The sequence below is a fragment of the Cnephaeus nilssonii genome (genome assembly GCF_951640355.1).
Source record: "Cnephaeus nilssonii genome assembly, chromosome: 2".
In the NCBI taxonomy this organism is placed as follows: domain Eukaryota; kingdom Metazoa; phylum Chordata; class Mammalia; order Chiroptera; family Vespertilionidae; genus Cnephaeus; species Cnephaeus nilssonii.
The window spans coordinates 41,181,262-41,206,900 of NC_137073.1; the positions used below are offsets into that span (position 1 = coordinate 41,181,262).

The following is a 25,639-nucleotide window of genomic DNA, read 5'->3' on the forward strand; positions in this document are numbered from 1 at the left end:
AAGATGCCTAGTGGATCTTTGAAACCAAAGGGAGTACTGAACCTTATATATAATATGCTTTTCATATATATATATTATATATATATGAACCTTATATATAATATGCTTTTCATATATATATATTATATATAAGGTTCAGTACTCTCTTTGGTTTCAAAGATCCACTAGGCATCTTGAAACATATCATCTGAGGATAAGGGAGAACTACTATACCTACTAAAACAGACACTTACCTACTTTTTCAGGTAACAACTTATTCCAAATCAGCAGGAAAAACTACTGCAACACCTGTGTATTTGTATGCAATTGAGCAAACTGATAGATTTTTCCACATTTTTAATTTATTAGATATCCTTCAGTTCTCCCTGTTCTACTGCCCTGCCCCATCTTTGCTGCATATTTTTAATGAACATCATATGGACTGTAATTTTGTAATTAAAAAATCAGCAAACACATTTCAAGAAAATACAAAGCACACACCATCTTAAACCTGTCTCCCTGCCCACCTATTTATTTGCAGGCTAATCTAGTATGGCATCCATGAAGAATGATCAGGCAAGTAAAGAATTTAGTATGAATTTCAGCTGAGGTTGTTGGTGTTGTAAGAATTAGCTAAAGCAGCTATGAACAAAGAAAACATTTCATCTGCAGGAGCATGCATTTCAGCGATGGCAAAGGAGACTGCCACACCAGGGGTGGTGATGGGGAAAGTAAAAGTCAGCAACGCCAAGCCACGTGGTGAAACAAATCATTTGACTTAAACAAATAAACAGTATGGTCTAGACTTCCAAAGAGTTCCTGGGTCTTAGAAACTTTATGAGACATACAATATGTAAAACCATCATATTTATTATATCACATTTTACTTGCAGCTGCCACAACACTGAAAATGTTCCAGTCTAGCGGTGAAAGGACTAAATGTCAGGGTGGACATTCTGAAAAAGATCTGGAGGTACATGGCCTGAAGGCAGCAGAGCATTAGGTTAAGAGCCTGCCGTCGGAGATAGGCTTTTAAATTGTGCTGTTTTCACGTACTTAGAAAGAGCCACTCTGTACCTGCCGAACCTCATTGACAGTCACATGTAAGATGGAGGGAACATTAGTACTTGCTTCACAGGGCTGTGTGACGGTTAAGTGAGACATCACAGAAGCTGCTCATCACCATGCTGCACACATAGTGAACACTTATAAAGCCTATTTATTATTATCATCATTAGTTATATTGACTGGGCAATACAAGACTTTGAAAGTAACCCTTAACTCTGTTGAACTGTGAGAAAATATTAAAAACCCAAGGGAAGAGGCATTTTCCTCTTATATGTTGTTGAAACATTTTTGTTTGTTTATTGTACGTATGTTGCCTACATGAAGGTTCTCTTCACTGCCCCCAAAACTACATACTCGGTCAATTAACATTTATCTGCCCACCCTGCTTATTAGGAGAGAACAAGCATTGACTCTATGCCTGGCCTGTAATAGACAGTGATGATCCAGAAGGGGACAGAGCAGAGTTTCTGTCATTTAGGAACTCTGAGACATGGAAATAAATAATTTGAATCATATGTCAAATGCTCTAATTCAATAGAGACAGAGTGTTAAGGGAACAGAAAGGCAAGTGCTTAATCCTGAAAAGGGAAGTGATATTTAAGCTGAATGTTGAGATTTGCCAGGTAGATAAGAAGAAAAGGCCATTTCTGGTAGAGAAAATATCACATACAAAGATGAAAATAAAGATATTGGTGTCTTCATAACATGGCAATCAGTTTGATTTAGCTAGAGTCAGGTGGGAAAGGAGGAAGGTAAACCTGGAAAGTTAAGCCAGAGCAGGTCTGTGTTGAACTCAGGAATTTCAACTCTGTCTTGTAGGCAGTGTTAAACCACTAAAGGACCTGAGCAGAGGAGGGACACAATCAGTACTGAATTTTGAAAAGAGCATCCAGGCCACTAGATAAAGCTCTCACTGGAAAGAAAGCTAAAGAAAACAGAGAGACTAGTAAGAGAGTCTAGGTAAGAGTTTATGAGATTCTAACCTTAGGCTGTGGTGGGAATGGGGAAGAAGGGTTAACGGAGACAAATATACAGAGGAAATGGATAGCACTTAGTCATTCTTTAGATGTGATATTTGAAGGAAAATGAAGAGTCTGCAGTTGCGTTCATTATTGGGTACATGTGCAACAGGTTGTGGGAAGAAATAATTTCATTAAAATTGTTTATATTTCATTCCTTTTTAACTGTGATTTTGTGCTTTATAATGCACATAATATAGTAAAAGAAATATATGTGAATAATCCATATAAATATATGTTTATTGGGACTGTATGTTCAAAACAATGATATACAATTAACAAGGGTTAGAGATCACTGCCTTAGTAAAGCCTCTGTTTGGATAATTGGTGCTATTTAAGGGAATCATTTTCTCAACATTCTAAACATTATGCAACACATTTTTAAGAGTTACTTACTCTCCATTCCCTCAAAAGCTTACAGTAAAACAGGCATCTCTAACCTCTTACTTTCTTACTTATCTTACTGTCTAACACAGACATAAGAAGGACAGACAGACAGATTTCTGCTTTGCCTATAGCCTGGCTCAACTCTTTATTATAAGAATCAATTTAAACTAATTTAAACATTTTAAAAAACTATTTCCCCTTTGCTCAATGGTTTTAATAGACATATGAGCTATACATTGGAACACCAGCACAAAGAACTGAATCAACAGACAAATTAAATGAATAAACTATCAGTTTATGTGCACACTAGTATGTGTCAGGGTGTAGTATCCAATTATCCAGCCTTCTTTAAAATGAAAAGCCCTGGGCAGGACATCTGAGCAACTATGAGATAGAATATGATTTGGTGAATAGATTCAATGTGTAGAAAATTCAAGTACCTCTGAACCAAATCAACTTGCATGAGCATCTCAGACGTAGATGACCCCATTTGTGTATAAATAGACATTTAAATTCTTACTATACAAATGAGAATATTATCAGAGAGTTAAGAGAGAAGAAATGCTAAAATATTAGGAGCTCATTACTTTTCAGAGTAATATATGGCTTCTGGAAATAAAAGTTTGAAGAACTCAGCAGCAGAATCTTAATACAATGCATGGGTAAATTGTATGTTTCACTCAGATCTGCACCTGGGGAAATGAGAAAAAAAGGAAAAATCTTGTTTTAGAAGATCATTAGGTATAAACAGTATTGAGGAGAAGGCATTCAACATAGCTCTATATCCTCTGGCAAAAGAGGAAACAGGTTAATTTGCGGATTTGGAAATTACATTCATAGGGAACAATTTAAATGTTTTCATGGACAGAAGGCAAGACAAATGGCCACGATGTGCTTCTTTGGTTTATCAAGCCTCACTGTAAACACTGAAGTTCTTGATGCTGACAAAACCCAAGGAGCCACAGAGGTGAGCTTGAAGTTGGGTGAATTAACTCTTACTTCAGTCACCAATACTGAATTACTTTAATCTAAAGAAATAAACAAACCCAACATGTCCTTTGTTGCTTCTAAGGAAAGCCATCAAGATTGCATGTCTTAAAGCCGTGGTCGGCAAACTGCAGCTCGCGAGCAACATGCGGCTCTTTGGCCTCTTGAGTGTGGCTCTTCCACAAAATACCATGGCCTGGGTGAGTCTATTTTGAAGAAGTGGCGTTAGAAGAAGTTTAAGTTTAAAAATTTGGCTCTCAAAAGAAATTTCAATCGTTGTACTGTTGATATTTGGCTCTGTTGACTAATGAGTTTGCCAACCACTGTCTTAAGGTGTAGAAGCAGCCGGCTGCCCATTTCAAGAGGAGTCATAATGAACTCAAAAGGATACATCCTACAAAGTGATGAGTAGGCATTTGGGGACTATGAGGTATTTCACAATGCAATGCACAAACTACCTGATTTTTAAACAGAAGCTAATCTTACCCCTTTTCTGATAGTGACATCAGCCAAGAATTAAATGTCATTATTTCCATGAACTCAGAAATTGATTTTTAAAGTTCTGTCTGTATGAGACATAATTAGCGCTTTTTGCAAGCCAAGAGGCACAAATTCAGGTGCAAATTCAAGTGGAAAATGCTATGCTGGTATGGTAAGTGTTGATTCACTTCAGATTAGTGATCACAGTGCCACCCGTCCCGCCTAATACTACAGACTATACATATGGGCTGAGTGAATTGTTACAGGCTCCTGGGCAAGAATGTCATCTGAAACACAAGGGGGAGCCCGGAATTCATTTCAACATGAGCAGCAAATACTGGGGGTATTAGATGTTGGAATGGTATTAGCCAAATTCTCTCAGTGATTCAACTATTCCCTTCCTACCAGTAGATAATAGAGAGGAACAACACTTAATCTTCCAGTTTACCATGCCAGCATTTAATAAGGTTTTCACTTGATTACATTGCCATTTTGGTGCACTAAATGGTACCCAAAGAGAGATTGGAAATGGTGAACACAACTTCCCAAAGCGTCTTGTTGATAATCAGGTAGTACCCAAGACATTAAAAGAGTGTAACGCTGCTGAAGAGCAACAGAACCAAAGACTCAATCCAATGGCCATGTTTCTCCACCACCGGGGAATAAGAAGGGACCATCTACTTGTTCATTTCTTCACTGACTTCAAGTGTAGTGCATAAGCATAGAGCATGACAGCTGAACTGACCAGTTTTGCATCAGGCAACATTAGGAGACAGGGCAAGTTATTCATCCTACCTGTGTCTCAGTTTTCTCAACTGTAAAATAGAAATAAAAAGTATATCCCTGAAAGAGTTATAGTCAAACTAGTTAACATATATAAGACTTTTAGAGCATAGTGTTTGGTAAGTTTTAGCTGTTACTATACTCAATAAAGTTTTATTGTTGCCAATTACATATATTCCCTGACAATTAAAATTTAGTCTCTGTAAGTCTCGATAGATCTTTCAGCCATAATATTCATACTTTCTTGCATTTAAGCTTCTTAATATTTTAAGGAAAAATTTTAAAATATGTATAAAGAATGAGTTAGCTTATCCTTCTATTAACATTATTTCTGACTAGAGGCCCTGTGCATGAATTTGTGCACAGGTGGGGTCCCTTGGGGTGGCCTGCGGAGATCAGGCCCCAGCTTGCACCCCCAGCCTCACAGCCCCGCAGCCTCATCTGCCACGCTGCCTTGGCCTGGTACCACCCCCTCACCTGCTCCACCATCCCACCTGTGGGGTGATCGATCGGGTCTGGGGCCCCCCACTCTGCTCCCTCAGTGCCTGGGAGCCAAGCAGCCCCGCCCCCCACCACCACCGTTGGTCGCCAACTGTGGGACAATGGGCCCTCCTCCCACCCCCAACCCCCCAACCCCACTCATACCCGCCTTGGCCTGGTGTTGCCCACTCACCTACTCCACCATTCTGCTGTAGTCCTGCTCTTGTCAGGGCCCATGGGGCCAGCAGTGCCTCCACTGCTGCCCGCTGCCAGCACTGTGTCACCAACGCCCACCATGTTCCGCGCTGCCCCTTGGTGGTCAGTGCATGTCATAGCAAGCTGTCGAACTCCTGGTCTCCCAGTCGAACGACCACCCGAGAGGACAATTTTCATATTAGACTTTTATTATATAGGATAGTAATCTGGGAGGGAGAGAGAATAAAAGATAGAATTTTATAGCCAAACAAAAACTTGTCCTAATTTTTAATGTTCTTAAACAGTTTCCCAGAAGAGTCATATGAGGGCAACAAATAAGAATCATAAAAATTGTCCACATTTAAGTGCCCTTCCCCCATATATCTACTGTTGTCCCTTCATTATCTCTATTCTTATATCTTTGGCCTTCTGCATACCTTTGTCACTGCCGTACTAATCAGGGTTCCTTCTATTGTAAGGAAGGAATTGCCTTCCAGTGGAGGGAGATGCAGAGGCGTTAGACATGGAAATAAAGACAGGAGGACACATTTAAGAACTATGTGAGAGGTAGTATCTAGAATGACATCCAGGTTCTTATCTTCAGTTAGCAGGAAGTTCAAGATAATACCATGTACCAAAACTCATGGGTAACAGGGGTAATATGGGGGGTACTCTGATCCAAGCTAAAGAAATTTCAGAACAAATGTTTTCTCCTGGATTCCTCATCTAGTTTTGAGCAAAGATCATATGTAAGAACATGTAATGTTAACTCTTACATTCTAGGCTCCAGTTTATTTTCACAATATCTCTCTCCATATCTCATGATGTTTGATTTTCTGTCTCCTGTATTTATCTTGTCAATATCTTCTGTATTATCCAGAGGCTAGCTCAAATGTTACCTCACAACAAACCAGTGAAGTTAGGGTTATTATTATATTCATTTTCTAGATGAGGACAATGGAAAGCGAAGAGTAAGGAACTTGGTCAACATTCCACTGTCAGTAGTGCCTGAGTTCAGATTCTCCACCAGCATTCTGGCACATAAAAATATGTACAGTAGAGGGAAATGTGTTATATTTGGGATTTTGTTTGCCCTGGTTTTCTTTACTGGTACAAGGATGTGGGTATTTCCCATTGATACAGCCTTTTGTCCCTGTTATGTCTCCAATTTGTAAAATGTGACCACCAAGCAGACTAGTGAGTGCTACACATGGGTTCTGAAAAATTAAAACATGGTTAATATTTTAAAATGTTATCATCTCCATAATTTGAGTTTTAAGGTAAAAAATGTTGTATAAACATGTGTTGAATGCTTATTCTCTGCCAAATGTTGGATACCTAAAACAACAACAACAAAAGACACACACACAAAAAAACCAACATATTCTGCAGTTTCAGGTTTCTTGTTGTCTAGTTAAGGAGAAATAACTGTAAACAAATTCAATACAATTCTGTGCCATTCCTACAATTTGAAGAAGATAGTTGGTTTTAGGTGTTTTTTAATTTAAAAAAAAAATCAATTATTTATTTATTTTTGCATGGGGGTTTCCCACAACAGCAATCAAGATTTAAGATGTTTTTACTATTGGATAATTATTATAATAATTTTTTATTTGATTACTATGTTTACCTCATTTTGTCACTGGATAAGTATTTCAGACACTGTGCTATGTGCTGGGTGTAAAATGGTGAACAAAGCAGACAAGTTCATTGCCTTCATGGCACTTACTAGTAGGAGAAGGACATAAATGAAAACTCAGCTGACTTTATAATTTAACATGTCATGAGAATTGCGATAAAGGAGTAGAACCCAGGGCAGTGAAAGAGAATATCAGAGGGGCCATAGATACGAGGGAGTCATCCATTCTTTAGGAATTCGCTTTTCAGTCTGCGACTTGAAGAATAGTAGAAAGGAGCCAGTGGAAGTCTGAGGGAAATGGCATTCTACACAAAGGGTCAAAGGTATATGGAGAAGGTGCTGATTGATGTAGGAAAGAACTTGGGGCATTCAAGGAAGGCCAGGATCTACAGGGCAGGGTCCATGTAAGGTGAGTGGCTGGAGATGAGGCTAAAGAAGGAGGAAGAGTTGGACATATAGGGCCTTGTGACTACGGGAAGAAGCCTGGATTTTAAGTACAGTGGGAAACCATTGGTAGTTTGAAGTATGGATACATATCTAGATGGCAAGCTACCAATCAGGAGGGAGCTGTCTAGTGAGGGGGCGATGCTAAGGTGTTAGAATTGGAAATAAAGAGAGATGATACATTTGAGAACTATGTGAGAGGTAGTATCCAGAATTACATCCAGGTTATTGTCTTCAGTTAAGAGGAAGTTCAAGGTACCATGTACTAAAAATCATTATGTAGTAGGTGTATAGAGTAGGGTGGATAGTCTGATCCAAGCTGAAGAAACATTTCAGAACAAATGTTTTCTACTAGATTTCCATCTAGTTTTGAGCAAAGATTACAAGTAAGAACTTCCTGTTGATTGTCTGCCTTCTGGAGTAGAATCCAATCTTTCCCAAACTGACCTCTCCTGCCTCCATGCTGTTTCCCTTATAATTTCAGGCTGAGAACCTGCTCGCGAAGTAGCTGCTATCTGTACAGAGAGGTTCCTGCTGCAGTGTTGGTATTTACTGTCAGTCTGCATGTTAGAATGGCCTATAGTGCTCCCCACCTTCAGACTCCTCCAGCAAAACCTGTCCTCCGGCTTTCTCCAGAAAGGTTAGTTCTGTCTGTTATCTCTGGGTCTCTGGGCTATTAGGAACAGATTTGTGAAACCCATGTTTCAGCACTATTCTGAACTTGTAATCATACATTCTTTGCACAAAGGACTGATAATCTTTTCCCATTTCCCTGGTTTTAGAGATAAACACTGGCGGATTTATATTGCTGTGTCTGAGAAATTCTAATTTCATTTTAAGGAGATGTTATTGTGATTCAGTACTCTCAAATAGCATCTGCTGCTTTTATCATCTCTGCAGACTTTACAGGAGCATAAGATTTTCAGAGAAAATTTTCAGAATTAATATTTCCAAAATTGTGACATTTACAAATCTCTCTTGTGTACACTGTCATGCTATTGATGATCTTAATGATACTTTGAGGTGGACATTATTACCATTATTATAGGAGACAATGGAGACTCCAGTACTAAGCGAATTATCCAGTGTAGACCAGCTAGGAAACGATGCTGCAGGTCTTAAATTCATGGCCATAGCACATGTTTTTCTTTTTCTTTTTTGTTTTGACACAGCAACTTATTTACTATGAGAGGTGAAGAGGTTGTATTTCAAGATATTCTGCTACATTCTGTTCTGATATAAAGTTGTTTTCTTTCAAGGCAAGTGTTCTAATGGTCCCAGAGCCGGTCATCCAGAGCATTAGAGACAAGCACCAAGTGCCTAGAAGGGTTTCTTTGCATCAAGAAAAACTCTGTTCCAGGAGCAGCAGCCTGGACTCTTCAGCCAACTTATAAACTGGTTTCTTAACTTACTACAAGAAGTAGGAAAGGAGTAGAGGTTGTGAGCTCATGGGAACAAAATTCAGAGTATGAGCTCTGCAGCTAATAGGTCAAACAGTTTCATTTTCATTTAGCAAAGGTAACAATTTCTGTACCAAATGTCATGGCCAGCCCCCTCAACTCAAGGGAGCCCAGAACCCATTTAAAACGCAGAGCATTGCTCCAGGGAAATCCTTCTCCCAGGGGACTATAAATGTATTTATTTCATTTTGCCTTTTATGTTTTCAAAAAGCAGGTTGCATGAAAACAAGTAAACTCTTCGGAAATAAAGCAACAGTTTGTAGCAGCTTCCTACCTTTATATTATTATTTCAGTGTTTGCTTCAAAATTATTTTAATACTACAATTTGAGCAACACAGAAATGCATAGATGGGAGTCTGACCCTGATAAGTTGCAGATGAGGCTCAGAGATGGAGGAATCTGTCAAGGAAGATGACTGAGCTGGAAGTTGAGTGCAGGCATTCTGAGCTCCCCGTTTGTGGCCAGGCAGGGTTTGAGGACACAGCAATGAGGGATGTATATAATGGATGCAAAACATGTGTTAGCTCCTCAAGTGAATGGACAAACCTGGGTGATCTCTTAACCTCATTTCTTACTTTTTAAGATTTTATCTATAATCCAGTTTGGATTCCCTCCTGAAATATCCAGATTAGATTGAGCTGTCACATTTTACCATTGATCAAGACTATTTTAAGAAAGTTTACCTTGAGCCAGAGTCAAGTGTAATATCCTGAGGACAATTTGTTGACACCTGTTGCGAGTGTTATTTCTATGTCAGCTTAGCTAGGCTATAGTAACCTTATGTAATCAAATACTAATCTAGGTATTTCTATGAAGGTATTTTGTAGATTTGGTTAACATCTATCTGTCTGTCTGTCTATCTAGCTAGCTAGCTAGCTATCTTTCTTACTAATTCTATTTCTCTAGAATCACTAACTGATAAAGGTTTTGGTACTAAGAGTGGTTCCAGAGGAACAGACTGTTAATGTTGAGTTTTCTGAAATAGTTCTGTAGTCTCTGAAATTGGTTCTCTATTTTGATTAGATTTAAAGACAGTAATTGATTCTATTTCTAGTGCTGTAAAGATACCCAGAATATCGCCAAGAGATACTCCTGATTAAAACCTCATAAAAGGCAAGGTTCTGAGTAACTGCTGAATCTCCTCAGGATCCATCCCCACCATTCCTCTCTCCTTTTAGACCTATACTTTGATTCCAGTTCCAGCAGTGTCCAAGGGGTGATGTACAAAGTATGGCCCATAAGGACGTGTGCTACACTCCCAAAGAACTGCATGAGTTTCCAATTTATACAGACAGAAATCTGGGGAATGGTGTGTGGAAGTGGGTATTAAGGGTGTGGGATAATGGTGGAAGGAACATAAAGTTTAATCAGGCTGAATTTATTGATATGGTCCCACTAGGCAGAGATTCTAGATTTAATGCTGCAGCTCAGGAGGGTAGAAAGGGCTCTAACAGTTTGGTTGGCTGAAACATGCACCAAAAGGTGACCCACAATAAGTGAAGTTGAAATGCCACCTGCCTTGGTATACTGAGGACCGTGCTCAAGGTTCCAGGAGATTGGAATGTCAGAGTGCATTTATAATTTAAGAACTGCCCACTCTCCATGGGAAAGACCAGAGGACACACCTTTCACCATGACTGTGAGAAGTAAATTTGTGACAGGAGCCCTAAGCATCCTTGAAATACTATGTGATTATCCTTTTCTGTAGAACAGAAAGTACAGTGGGAATGGATACATCTAAATTTAGAAATCTAAATGCAATGGGGATAATTAGATTCTGGGGCGGCAGGGGCTAGCACTCAACCACCAAAGGTGAGGTGTGCACGGTTTCCCAATGGACAGCAGGGTCAAAGCAGGAATCAGAACAGCCAGACTCAAAGAAATCTGTGGCACTGGCTAGTTGATCATGGTGCTCCTAGAAGTGAAGTAGTTGGCAAGTCTACTAAATTCTTACTTGATTCGTATGAGTGGAAGTATTGTAGGTCAAGGGAATAGAAGTATAATTTGAATCATAAACACAGAGAGGGGGGCCCTCAATCAATTCCCAGACTTGAGCTAGTGTACAGACCCACAACCCCTTGAATGAAGGAACACTTGAGGAAGGACCTCAGTATGCTGCCCAAAATTTATACTTTTAATCTTGCTCCCAGCCTTACCCAAAGGGAGCTATCTCCTTTTCCCAGAGTGACTGTGCACTGAAGAAAAGGAAATAGTCAGATCTCTCAGGTATTACTAGACACTAGTTCTGAACTGAGACTAACTCTAGGAGACCCAAAATGTAGTCCACCAGTCAGATTGGTGGCTTATTGAAGTCAGGTGCTCAGTGGAGTTTTAGCTCAGATCCATCTCACAGTGGGTCCAGTGGGTCCTGAACCCGTCCTGTAGTTATTTCCCCAGTTCTGTAAAACATAACTGGAATAGACATACTCAGCAACTGGCAGGATTTCCATATTGGCTCCCTGTCCTATGAGATGAGGGCTGCTGTGGTGGGAAAGGCCAGTGTAAACCATTAGGACTGCTTCTTCCTAGGAAAATAGTAAACCCCAAGCAATATTGCATTGCTGGAGGAACTGCAGAGATCCATGCCATCATCAAGGACTTGAAGGATGCAGGAGTGGTGATCTCACCACACCCCCATTAAATTTGCCTACTTGGTATATACAAAAGACAGATGGATCTTGGAGAATGACAGTGGCTTATCATAAGCTTAACCAGGCGGTAACTCCAATTGTAGCTCCTGTACAGATATGGTTTCATTGCTTGAGCAATTTCAGCACACTTCCTGGTACCTGTTATGCAGCTATTAATCTGGCAAATGCTCTATTCCCATGCCTATTAGTAAAGACTACCAGAAGCAGTTTGCTTTCAACTGGCAAGGTCAATGATACACCTTCACTGACCTATCTCAGGGGTATATCAGCTCTCTAGCCCTATGTTGTAATTTAGTTTGCAGGGATTCCCATCACCTTCCCCTTCCACAAAATATCACATTGCTCTATTGCTTTATGCTGATTTGATCAGCTCTCTAGCCCTATGTTGTAATTTAGTTTGCAGGGATTCCCATCACCTTCCCCTTCCACAAAATATCACATTGCTCTATTGCTTTATAATGAGCATAAAGTAGCAACTATCCTTGTTTTATTGATATTTGCATGTTAGAGAGTGAGAAATAAATTTGATAAAAATTCAGGGACGTTTTACCTCAGTGAAATTTCTAGTGGTACAGTAGTATGGGGCACACTGAGATGTCCATTCTAGGATGAAGGATAGTTGTTGCATCTGATCCCTCCTACAACCCCAAAAGTGGTACAATGCCTGGTAGGCCTTTTTGGATTTGGGAGACAACATATTCCTCATTTGGGAGTGCTACTCTGGCTCATTTTGCAAGTGACCTAGAAAGATGCTAGTTTTGAACTGGGCCCCTAACGAGAGAAGGCCCTGCAACAGGTCCGGGCTGCTGCGCAAGCTGCTCTGCCACGGGGACCAGCAGATCAATCGATGGTGCTTGCAGAGGCAGTGCAGACAGGGTGCTGTTTGGAGCCTTTGGCAGAATCTATAGTGAATCACACGGCAGGTCCTTAGGATTCCAGAGCAAAGCCCTGCCATCCTCTGTGGATGGTGACTCTCCTCAGAGAAACAGCTCTTGGCCTGCCACTAGGCCTTAGTAGAGACCTAATGCTTACCCATGAACCACCAAGTTACCATAGGATCTGAGCTGACTATCATGAACGGGGTGTTATCTGAACCACTAAGCCATAAAGTTAGATGTGCACGACAGCACTCCATCATCAAATGGGAGCAGTTCATGTGAGACTGGACCCCAGCAGGCCCTGAAGACACACATGTGTTATTGGAGGAAGTGGCCCAAATGTCTATTGTCTCCATTCCTGGACAATATCTTCTCTTTCCCATCCTACACCTGTGGCCTTATGGAGAGTTTCCTATGATCAGTGATGGAGAAAGAGGAAACTCAGGTCTAGCTTACAGATGTTTCTGCACAATTTGCAAGCACCACCCCAAAATGCACAGCTATAGCACTACAAACCACTTTGGGGACATCCCTGAAAAACAATGGGGAAGGGAAATCCTCCCAGTGGACAGAATTTCAAGTATACCTTGTTGTCCAATTTGCTTAGAAGAAGAAATGGTAAGGGTATGAGTATATCTTGATTCATGGACTGTGGCTGATTATTTGGCTGCATGTTCATGGACTTGGAAGGAATATAATGGAAAATGGATGGCAAGGGAGGTCTGGGAAAAAGATATGTGTGTAAACCTCTCGGATTAGGTGAAAAATGTGAAGATATTTTATCTCATATAGATACTCACCAAAGGGTGACCTCAGCATAGGAGAATTTTAATAATCCAGTGAATAGGATGACCTGCTCTGTGGATAGCAGTCAGCCTCTTTTCCCAGCCACTCCTTGTCCTCACCCAATGGGCTCATGAACAGAGTTACCAGAATGGTAGAGGTGGAGGTTTTGTATGGACTCAGCAAGACGACTTCCTCTCATCAAGGCTGACCTGGCTGTTGCCACCATTGAGTGCCCAATCTGCCAGCAGCTGAGACCAGCACTGAGTCATTAATATAGCACCATTCTCCAGGGTGCTCAGCCAGCTACCTGGTGGCAGGTTGATTATAATGCCTGTTTCCATCATAGAAGAGAAACACTTGGTTCTTACTGGAATAAACAATTATTCTGATACAGATTTTCCTTCCCTGCATGCAATGCTTCTGCCAAAACTACCTTCTGTAGATTTAGAGAATGTCTTCTGGTCAGGAGTATCACTTTACAGCAAATAAAATGCAGCATTGGGTCCATACTCATGAAATTCACTGGTCTTACCATGTTCCCCATCATCTTGAGGCAATTTACATGATCAAATGGTGCAATGGCCTTTTGAAGACTCAATTATAATGCTAGCTACTTGGTAATACCTTGTAAGTCTGGGCCAGTCTTCTCTGGAAGGCTGTATATGTTCAAAATCAAATCCAATATATGGTGCTATTTCTTCCATAGCCAGGGTTCACAAGTCCCAGGATTAAAGGGGTAGAAATAAGAAGGGCACCACTGACTATTATTCCTAGTGACTCACTAGCCAAATTTTTGTTTCCTGTGCTCATGACCTCGTGCTCTGTTGGTTAAGAAGAGATCATAGTTTCAAAGGAAGGGAAGCTCTTGTAAGGAGACACAACAGCGATTCCACTGAACTGGAATTTAAGACTGCCATTGACTTCTTTGGGCTCCTCATGCCTCTGAATCAACAGGCAAATAAACATATTGTTAATGTATGTAGCCCCATATTCTCACCAGCACTGGGTATTAGTTTTCAGTGTTCTGAATAAAAAATTAGATCCCATTTAATTTATATTTTTAAGTTCCTTGCTACTAAAATGATTATTTTCATGTGGTTACAACTGGTTGACATTTCTTTTTCTATCCTTTTTTTTTCTTCATTTCCTTTGCCCATTTCTTATAGCATTACTTTTCTTTTTAAACAATCTCTAAGAGACTTTCATCTTTACTGAATATGGCCTTTCAATCTACATAATGTGTCCATAGGCATACAGGAGTCAGGTCAGTGTTTATATAGATCATTGCAGTTTAACTGCACAGACACCATACCCCCACCCCCGTGAGACACAAAGGGACTGCAGGAAGATGATGATGTGGTGGACTCGACATTCCTGTCAGTGACACAGCCACTAAAGAAATTCTAAAGAAAAATCGTCTTGTCATCTTCCTCAAACTAGAAATGTATTTAGACTGCAATATAGATCTACTGCCCAGCTTGCAGAATTGCAGAATTTTCCAATTTGGTGTTGCTCCGGGTTAAAAAACATACCAGCTGAAAAATGTGAATTGGGATCATTTGCCATCCGTTCTTAATATAATGACTGATTTCCCACTCTGGATTCAGCAAGCTGCAGGCAACGGGTTTGAACTGAGTCCAGGTGGAAGGGGGCCAGACATATTAAATTTAAGGCCTCTATTGCACAACTCCCTGCAGAAATTGTGCAAATAATATAGCTGGAGTGCTTTCTGCATGCTGTGCAATCCAGCTCTTGGCAACCTGATTAATTCCTTGCCCTTTTCTATAGTATGCACAGTTAGGAAATATACTAAAAGGTGACAGAAACCATAATAGAATCTGTCAGGTATTACATTCAAGATGTTATCCTCTTCATTTTTAGTTTAGAAAAAAAATTAAAAAGTTATCAAGAAGTTGTATGTAATAATTACCCCTCAGTGCTATTTGGTTTTTTGTTAATGGCTCTAATGTCTGTAACATATAAGTCAAACTCCAGCGCTCATGATTATTCTACATTTATGTTGAATTCTACAGAGCTAAATATAAACATGCACCCAGGCTTATTAAAAACTGGCCTCGTTAATGAAAAACAGCTCTTAATTGCACCACACTAAAATGGACCACCATTGCATATCTCTGTTTCAGTAAATGTACATGCAGCCTTAAGAGATTGAACTTTCATGCACCCTTTCCCTGCCTTTTCTCAAAAAAAGACTGAGAGACAAGGACAACTTCTGAGCATAAATAATAAGATTCATTTAATCCAAGATTTGTGATAACTCGTTTTAGTCTTCACAAAATTGGATGTGTTGATGTTGTCAAGGTTTCAGTGAAATAGTTATGCTAAAAATAATGTACCAAATTCTACTCAAGTCATCCAAAATGAGGGCTTCTCAAAAGGGACTAATGTGCTAAGTAGATACTATTTTTTTCCCAATGGAAATACAGGGTGTCCCCCCAAAATGTATACACCCTTTGAATAATTATTAATTAATTGCAAAATCTGAAAAGAAAAAAATCGGAATTAATAATTATTTAAAGAGTGTATACATTTTGGGGGGATACCCTACATTTTGGAGGTGACCTCTATACTATTTTGTAAATTCTTTTTAAATTTCACACTAGAAACCAGGGGATAGTTCAATATTTGGCAAATGAATTCTAACACATGCCTTGGAAGTCAAATTGGCAGAAACAGGGGTGCGCTGACTTGATGTACTACTGATCGGGGCTGTGGGATCTGGAGAAACTCCAGTGAGGATTGCATTAGTAGCTCTGGGAGAGCTTAGCACGGCATCAGAGGCTGAAGAAATGAGTCAGAATGATTTTATTGGGCAACCTATAGTCAGAGTTCAAATCTGCATTTGTTTTTCAGATTTTGGTCTCTAAATGTTTCCTTAGAGTAGGTAACTTGGTTTAAATGGGATTGAAAAAAATCAACTCCAGGAATTAGTAACCAATTTGCTTGTAAGTGTCATATTTCATGTTCCCCTTAATAGGTATCACATGTTTTTAGTTGGTCTTTTCAGTATATTGACATTGGCTTAGGGGGAAGAGGAATTTAAGCAATCAAGCCCTGGGATACTTAGAGAGTATACCCGTAAATCATGCTTACCTATAACATGGGTGTATGTTTGGGATATAATTATGTAGCATGCCATAAAATATTTGTATGTGGGTATGTGTCATTCATGTCTGAAAATACTCTTTTGGCCAGTAGTCTAGTCGTGGCCTGTTGACCTGAGGAAAAACATCTGGCAATTAAAATGGGAAAAATTGTAGGGTTAATTGATGTGGGAAGACTAATAGGATTCTGGCTGTGCTTGGGATCAGAATGTGACCTCTGAGATATCGTGAATTGGAAACTGCAAGACATTTTAGATCTCTCACTTGAAAAAATATTTGAAGCGGCACCACATGCCAGAGTTAATCAGTGTCAAAATGTATTACTCCACATCTTACCCTTGTAAGCAAGAAGTAGAGGCATGAAAACAAGTTTGCCCTTCGGTTATGTGTCCTCCCCAAATTCATATGTTGAAGCTCTAACCCTCAACGTGCCTATATTTGGGAGCAGGGCTTTTAAAGAGGTAATTAAGGTTAAATGAGGTCATAAGGGTGAGACCATAGGACTGGTGTCTTTATAAGAAAAGGAAGAGATGCTAAGGATGCACACACAGAGAAAAGGTCATGTGAGTATGCAAAGAGAAGGCAGCCAGGGAGAAGTCAGTCGAGGAGAGAGGCTCAGAAGAACCCTGCCCTGTCAAAACCTCGATCTTCGACTTCCAGCCTCTAGTAAGATGAGGAAGTAAGTTCCTGTCATTTAAGCCACTCAGTCTCTTCTATTTTGTTATGAGAGTCCTAGCAGACTAATATATTCTTTGTCTAGTTGCCTGAAAATATGGGTAAATAAAATATATTGTAGTATCTGTGGTGTCAACAAAGTCATCTTGTTATTCTTGTGGATTTTCTGGGGGCAGACACAGCTCTAGCAGCTGGCTAGAATTCTTCTGATAGTGTCTGAAGTTGCCATAAAAGTGGTCAGAGTAAGTGGAGTGGACATCTACTGTTTTGGCTTGCCCACCTTTCCTCCCCCTTCCTCTCTAATATCACCATGACTGTCCTGTGAGGAATGACCCCTCCTTACCTTAGTCCATGTGGTTTGGCTGTGGCTTACCTCACCCCAGGGCTCTGGCTTTTATAGCCAAAGAGACATTTTGGTTATCACTGTGGCGGAAGATTAAAAGAAACATTTAAACTCTGGCTCAAATGCTCTTGCCCTTCTTACTACTTACCCAGACTTCTATTAAGCTTCTATTAAGCCTGTGCCCAGGTTCCACATTCTCTTTCAGTGCCCTCCTGCTGTGGTCTCTTGCCTCCTGGTACAACTCTTGTGGTGTCCAGCACATGCTGCCTTGCCCTGTTTGTGTGTGTGTATGTGTGTGTGTGGGGGGGGGGTGTATAAGTTCTGAAACACACGACCTACAGTCTGGAAAATTACCAATGAGACTGTTTAGTGGGTTATCCACTGAGGAGATGGGAAGGGAAGGCTGTCACTGGGCCAAATGGAACATCCTCAGGTCCTACTTGAGCTAGATAGCACTGGAAGCAAAGGCAGTAGAGGCCGATACTGCAAACTGTAGAAAATAAAAGTGAAACACAGGTAGTTAATTACCCGGATATTGGGTAGGGAACAGCAGGAGTTAAAGGGCTGCTTTTTAGGATTTACTAATTTTAGTGTGTTGAATCATGTTCCCCAACAACCTCTACCAAAATGTATGTCCACCTGACATCGCAGACCGTGACCTAATTTGTAGTGACAAGTACAAATAGGGCCTTTGTAGTTGTAATTAGTTAAGGAACTCAAGATGAAATCATCCCGGATTTGGGTGGGCTATAAATCCAATAACTTGTGTGCTTATGAGAGAGAAGAGGACACAGAAACCCAGGAAGAGGGCCATGTGAAGACAGAGGCAGAGATTGGGGTTATGCTTGGTCACTACCCAAAGAACACCAGGAGGCATCAGGGGTTGGAAGAGGCAAGGAAGGATTCTTTCCTGCAGCCTTGGGAGGGACCATGGTGCTGCCCACACCTTGATTTTGGACTCTGGCCTCCAGAAATGTGAGAATATAAATTCCTATTTTTTGAAGACACAAACTTTTTGGTAATTTGTTATGTTATCATAGGAAAGTAGTTCATTGGTAAATCTGTAAGAATGGGAAAGTGTGAAGAATGTTGAAGAATGTAAGAGATGACTTTGCTAGAGAAGGAGGAGTTCCTGTCAAACTTCGTTAGCATCGAGATCACAAAGAACAGTGGTATTTGCCACGTGAATTCTACCTCCTGCCTTTAATCCCAGCTAATCAGTTGCTGACACGCCTGGTGTGTTACCTACTGGCCACTCCCTGGCAGGGGAAGCAGAGACTTGCTGAGCTTTTCATGCTTTTCTCAGAAAGGGAAGGGAAAGAGAAATATGGAGCGCGATGATTTTACGATGGATATTCCGCAGTGTGCGCTGGCATTGTGACAATTTGGCCATCTGTTTCATGGAGGTAGTCCAGCTCCATCAAAGAGACAATATAATTTCTGTCACTTCTTAGAAAAGCTTCCTTGTAACACAACACTCATTTAGCGGGTTTATTGTGTGGCAGTGTAAATGTTCATGACTAGGGTCACCATCCATCCCACTTTGTCTCAGACAGTCCCAATGTATGGGTGTTGTCGCAGCGTCATTAATGATAGTCCTCCCCCTTCCACTTTGAAAAGTGCTCCTGTTTGGATGATAAGTTCTATAGCAACCTTAGTTATGACACAATCCCTCATTTTTCTTTTTGTACAAAAAGCTCCAAAACTTTGCAATTGGATTTATTTTCCTTTTCTTGCCAACCCCACAAGATTACTTAGTGACAATGTTTTGGGAACAGATTGATTTTTTTAAGGGAATTTTGCTTGGGAATGAGCAAAGGGAAGTTTGCAATTGATTTGTTTCCTAAAAACTGGTTGGCTCCCCCTGCCCCCAGCCCCCTAGCCTTATCCCTGCCCCAGGTTCCTCCCCTACCTGCTCTGGGCTTTGGCCGGCATGGCAGTGCCTCTATGCAGTGAAAGGAATTTGGCTGCTTCAGCAGTGTGACCAACTGCACACAGCCATGTCTGCAAAGCAGGTGTAAGCTGGCATTCTGCCCAAGCCTGGCCAGACAGCTTCATAAATCCTGCCCTTACCGCAGCCCCGAATTACTTTTCATGACACAAAGCCAAGCTGTGTTATTCACCTAATGCCCCGATTTACAGTTCCCAAGACAAAAGAACATACAGATAGAGTTTCAGGGCTCTGTTTGCCTTCACGTTTATCTAAAGGTTAGTTTCAGGTCAAGCTCAAGAAATCTGACAAATGGTGGTGAATAAACCTAAAAATAAATTAAGTGCAAGTGGGAAACTTAAGCATTCCTTGTTCTTGTGCCAAAAGAAAACTCAACCCAATTTGCATTCTTTTAATATCTGAAGCAAGCAGCTGTTCTCTTACTTCTGGCATACTGGGGAATTATTATGCTCCCCTTCAGCTCATACGCATGCGTTGCTTATACATAAGGCACACACATGTACACACACACACACACACGATGGCACAGTCCCCATTTAGTACTTGTTGTCATGTCTTCAAGGACTAGTGACCTAGTGAGAGAAGCATGTATCTGGCAGAGTGCTGTGGTGGCCCAGGAGTGCCACCCAATGTACTGCCAGGCCCAGGAACACTAGGACTTCAAGTCAGAAATGTCATCACTCTGAGCACAAGGAAATCAGACCTAGAGACACAGGTACTTGGAGAGATAACTGCTCAGAAGGCCGAGCAGTTAACTTGAAGGATACTTGGTGCTGAGGCTTAGGACTCCAGGACAAGGATGTGTGGAGGCAGCTCATATCCCCCGTGAATACTTAGTTTGTAAATGTGCTTGTTTGGTTTTGTTCTTAAATATATTTGTATTTCCAGCCCAGCATTCTTACTCACCTGTATCTCTCTTTAGTCTCCCTCCATCGCCTTCCTTCTCACCAATCCCACTCTCAGGAAGCATTCGGGTGATAAGATAAATGAGAAATATGATGTAATTAATACTATTGTATTTATAAAAGTGAATAAATGGAGGCCTGGCAACGAGTGAGTCTCTCAATTAAAAATTCCTCTTCAGAACCTCAGGATGCCAAGAGAGCCTGTGCCAAGATGTCCATCCCCGAGGGGCTGCTGGGACCGCCCTTAATTGCCCAGGCTGGGTAAAGGGTGTTGCCAAGAAAGACAATAGACAACAACAGAAGTCCATTTCCCTGCTGTAATATAGTTAAAAAACTATAACTGACATTGCAATTTGCCCCACTACTATTGCTTTTTTTCTAAATATAAACTTGCTCTAGGATATAAATTGCCCTTCTCCTATTCTACCCTGCTCCTCACCCCATCTTCATTTGTCTGTCCCCGGGATTAGGATAGAAATCTCACTAAGGGAAGTAAGATGTTTCTCGAGAATAAAGACATTGATCTCATCCAGATTTCACAGTGGGTTTGCAGATTCCAGCCGCCTCTGTGAGACTTACAGAACAAGCCGGAGATTTTTCCTGCAGACCAAGCTAAGTAAACCCACCGCTGTCAGGCTCTGAATGCAGAAGAAGGCGCCAGACGAACGTGTTTCAGTGACGGGGTTGACAAATATGCCATATAGCACCTGGACAATTGAGGTAGAAAGGAGTTGTTTGAGTGACTTAGAGAACAAGACATCCTATGGCACCATTAGCAGCATGCTGGCTCCACCCCATCCTCTCAGCTCTCACCCATCCTGCACATGCTGATGGGTCTTACTGCAAGCCCACTTGTCTGTCTTCCTACCAGCTGCCCTGGCCCACAAACAGTGCAGGCCAGGGTGCTGGGATTCTGTTCCCCAGGGAGTGGTGCTCGGCCAATGATGCATGGGAGTCTGAGGGTAAATACTGCACTGGGAATAACCGAGATGTGTTTTACACTGGCTCCCAGCAGTCCCCAGCGGGATCACATCCCCATTGCCCAGGAGGGTAACTTACTCAATAGTGCCTCTTCGAATGGCTTCTTTGCCTTCCGGTCTATTTTCCCCTTTCCCTTTTCAGGTGCTTCCTGGACCCCCTCACAAATAAGTTCTTGTGTCCAAACCCTTGTCTGGGGTCAGCTTCGGGAGGGTCCAACCTAAGTATGTGCAACATGAGGATATTTGTGAAAAGGCAAGGTGAGACTATGGGAATTATGTGACTTGTTTCAGGAAAGGGTTCCCTGTAAGAGATTTGGAAATGGCACCGAGGATGTTGTCCAGAAGTAGCAGAGTAGATACATGGGGTTATAGGATGTTAACTTCCAGATCCACATGTACTAGTAAAGCACATAGTGTGTGTGTGCATTGTCCATGAATGTGCAAGGGGTGAAGAGGGAGGGGGATTGTAGGGAGAGACTCAGTAAGGATTTCTGGTCTTTCATTATTAGGATTGTGACTGGGAAGACAAAGCATCGCTTTGAGATTTGTCTGTGTGTTTGAAAAGGCAGTTGAATGTTATTAATGTATTCCAGGAAGTACTGAACACTAACTTGAAGCTTTTATCAGCTTTCTTTGCTCTAATTTCTAAAGCAAAAAATGCCTTCCCTCCAAATACTCTATTAAAAGAACATATGAAATTAATGAAACATATCATTACTTTTACAATGGCCAAATTGTAGATTTGTCACAGTACAGAGACAGAAACTCATTAAACTATTGTGCTTCTGTTTCACATTTTATGTTGTAGTAAAAGGAAAACCTACCAAACCTTTTTTTTCCTATGTATGGTCTCTTTGAAAACTTCTTTTATAGTTCAAGCTGAAAATCATCTGACTTATCTCTCTTAACAGAAATTAAAAATAGCTGCGGCTAAAAACAAGAATCCCAATTTGGGCTTTTGTGGATTTCATAGTTTATTTGAGAAGTAGGATAGAGTTGAGAAGTTTTGCATCCCTTAAAAGCAGATATGGAAGCAGTGTTCTTCTTTATCAACCCGTCAGAGCCCTTCCCTCATATTTTTCAGGGAAACTGTGAATTATTTATCTCTTTGGATTTGGGCATTTCAGCAAACATCAGCACAGTTGCAGAGTGAAGCCAAGCCAATGGTTCAGTTACCCTCTGTGTTATATTGAACAATGCCGCAGTCTTTCAGTGGATGCTATGAATACAGGAAAGAATGATATGACAAATCAAGCAGGAATCAAGGTAAAATCGGTCAGCTCTCCTTCCACCTAAACTGCACTTGAACTCTTTGAAAGAATGTGAAAACCTTCTCACACCTATCCAAACCAGTGCTGCTTGGTTGCCTTTTATTATCAACGTTAGTCTGCACTTTAAAAAGTATTGCACAGGGGATTGGACATGCATTATTTATAAAGATTCATAAACTTTTTTCACTTAAAAAAACAACAAAAAAATTTCATGAGGCATTTGATGTTACCTTTATGGCCCTAATCATGGATCTTTGTCCTTCTTGCCTTGTTCGGGAAGGTCACAAAGGAAATGACATGTTGAGGAAGAGAAATATATTTTCTTTGGTTCTTTTCCACATTATCTAAGTGGTGTTCAGTTACTCTTTGTATCAGTCAGGAGAGGGGAGTGGATTTAAAGCAATTAGTTTATATGATTATAGGGGCTGGCAAGTTCAAAATCTATAGGGCAGGTTGGAAGCACAGGCAGGATTTCTATGTTATACTCTTGAGACGAAATTCCTTTTTCTCCAGTATTTGCTCTAAAATCCTTCAACTGATTGGATGAGGCCCATCCATACACATCATGGAAAATAATCTGCTTTACTTAAGGTCAACTATGGTAAATGTTAATCACATCAACCAAATACTTTCACATCAGCATCTAGATTAGTGTTTGATCGGACAGCTGGGTACTATAGCCTAGCCATGTTGACACATAAAACTAGCCATCCCCCTAAAAAGGAAAACATTGCCTTCATGCTTCATTTTGTATTGAAGAATATGGTATTTTGAGTGAAAGAGAATTGAATTCAAAATCCAGGTTTGCCCTTTGCTGAATGTCCTTGAGTAAGTATAAAATTTTCTGAGTCTTAGTTTCCTTATTTATAAAATCATGCATATCAATTTAGATTCTTTCTATTGCAAGATACAGAAAACCCAATCCAGTCAGATTTAAGAAAATAAAGGGGGAATGGATTAGTTCAAGTGACTAGAAATTTGATGGGCTGGTGTGAATTTAGGATTCAGTTTCATCCAGGGCCCTAGTGATGTCATGGAGACTCAGGATCTTGTTTCTCCACTAATATCTCAGCCCCCTTTGCTTTGTGTTGGTTCCATTCTCATAATGTTCTCCTCCCACCCCACACATTCCCGCCCTATGTGGTGGCAGGCCATTCCTAGCAGCTGCAATCTATAACCTTTCAGGTTAAAGATCATTAACGAGCAGCTTTCTGCTCTCCCAAGATGTGCCCGACCCAACCACTTTCTGTGTTCAGGGCATGTCCTATTTAGCATAGCTGGACTCAGTTACCTGCTCTGTTTCCTGGAGCTGAAGATAGAGCTGTATCCAAACAGATGGACTGAGTGTAGGGAGTGGATAGATCTGTAATCAAAATCTGTAGTGTGCTCATTCGAAAAGGGGAAATAGATGCTAAGTAGGCAAAAACAAATGTCCATGGCATGATGGTTTTAGTACTTTACTCACAGGGTGGTTATTAGGACTCAATGTGTGATTATAAGGCCCATGGAGCAGAGAAGGAATTCAATGAGTGGCTGTTGCTGTTTTTGGAATGCTTCAATTGGTACAAGCTTGAGAGATCACTGAACTGTATATTCTTTTCTTTTCTTTTCTTTTCTTTTCTTTTCTTTTCTTTTCTTTTCTTTTCTTTTTTTTTTGCTTCACAGCTTTATTTTTGAAATCACAAACAATTCAAAGTGACCATCAGTGAGGCCTCTGTTAAAATATTTTCCAGCAGAGCTGCCCCAGTTTTAAAATTAAACAATATTGCACTTTAAGATGAACTTCCAGGATCCTCTTCCTGGAAGAAAACTATTGCTTACACCTGTGCTTTTCTTAGACTAAAATAAAAGCATACTGCAGACAACTCTACTTTAAAAATTAACACTGCAGGTACAGTAAACACAATAAAAATACCTGCCTATTATAGAATGCTAGAGAACATTTTGTTGTAAGAAACTAGCCCATGATTAGTATAAAGTGTATACAATATTTTTTCATTTCAGTGGTCCAAGATACGAAGGTTCCCAGATACAATCTTGTTCTCTAATACTGCTCCAGGTGGGATGTTAATTCGGTCACTGTGATTTGCAATGATGATAACTTTAATGAAACATTCTTGCCAAATGTTACATCTCCTGAAACTGTGAGGTGATCCAATTCAAGCATATCTGGTATACTTTCGAATCTCCTTAGATAATCCTGAACCTGATAGCAGTCTCCTTTAAGATTGCCTAAGACATCACCACATGTTTTTCCGCATGTATTACTTATATCCATCAATCACCATTTGGTCAATCTCTACCATAGTGACCATCTTTGGTTTCAGTTTGACTAGTTCACATAAATTGCCCCCATCTCCACCTCCCAGAATCAGCATATCTTTGTCAGTGTAATCTTCTTTCCCACTGTCCATGATGGCCCGGGTATATGCCAAATCACTCTCCGCCAGATTAACATCTTCACTAAGGATGAGAATATTTCCAAACTGCTTTGAGTGCAGAATTTTAATGTTTTGATAAGGTGAGTCTTCACCATACACCACTTCATCTATGTCATACTCAACCAGGCGGCCATCAGCAGTGGCCAAGTACCTGTCAATGGTCCCTCCTCGAACTATGGACGGCAATCGCTTCACCCGCCCAGTACTGTCCTGACTCAATTCTTTCTTCTACTTTGTTCAAAAGACTGTCAACTTCTTTGCCTTCTGCATCGCCATCGTATCTCTGAAGGTCCAGCAAAACCAGTCCGTGTGGGTAAATTCTCAAATTGGCATAGCTGCTGTTTTTGTTTGTATAGGTCGCTAAGTAGCTGTGGTCCTGCCAGGTGTGCACTGACTCGGTCATCCCCTGATCCTGGAAAATGGACTGGAGGCCTTTTAGAATGGTCTCGCTGTCAGCTTTGTTGCCGAGCATGAAGTCGAGCGTGCAGTGCCGAGCTGCTGCCATAGTGAGGGGAGGCCCTGGGCCATGCCTGGTGAGGCGGCCGCGGAAACGGGGGTTCACGCAACGGCTCAGGCAGCGGCTGGTGGGACTCTGTACATACTTTATAGCATCACTTCCATCTCAGCTTTGACTCTCCTAGGCCTTTCCCTTCCCTCCTCATTGTCTGTTTAGGGAACTGGCCTGAGAGTAACTCATGAAGGTGAATCTCTC

The 25,639-nt window shown here is 40.9% G+C and overlaps 1 pseudogene across 1 annotated transcript; it reads right to left on the reverse strand.

Moving 5' to 3' along the window:
• Nucleotides 1-24,530: 24,530 nt before the first annotated feature.
• Nucleotides 24,531-25,432, reverse strand: LOC307110628 (spermine synthase-like; annotated as a pseudogene). Its single transcript has one exon. The product of its transcript is annotated as a spermine synthase-like (transcript).
• Nucleotides 25,433-25,639: the final 207 nt, after the last annotated feature.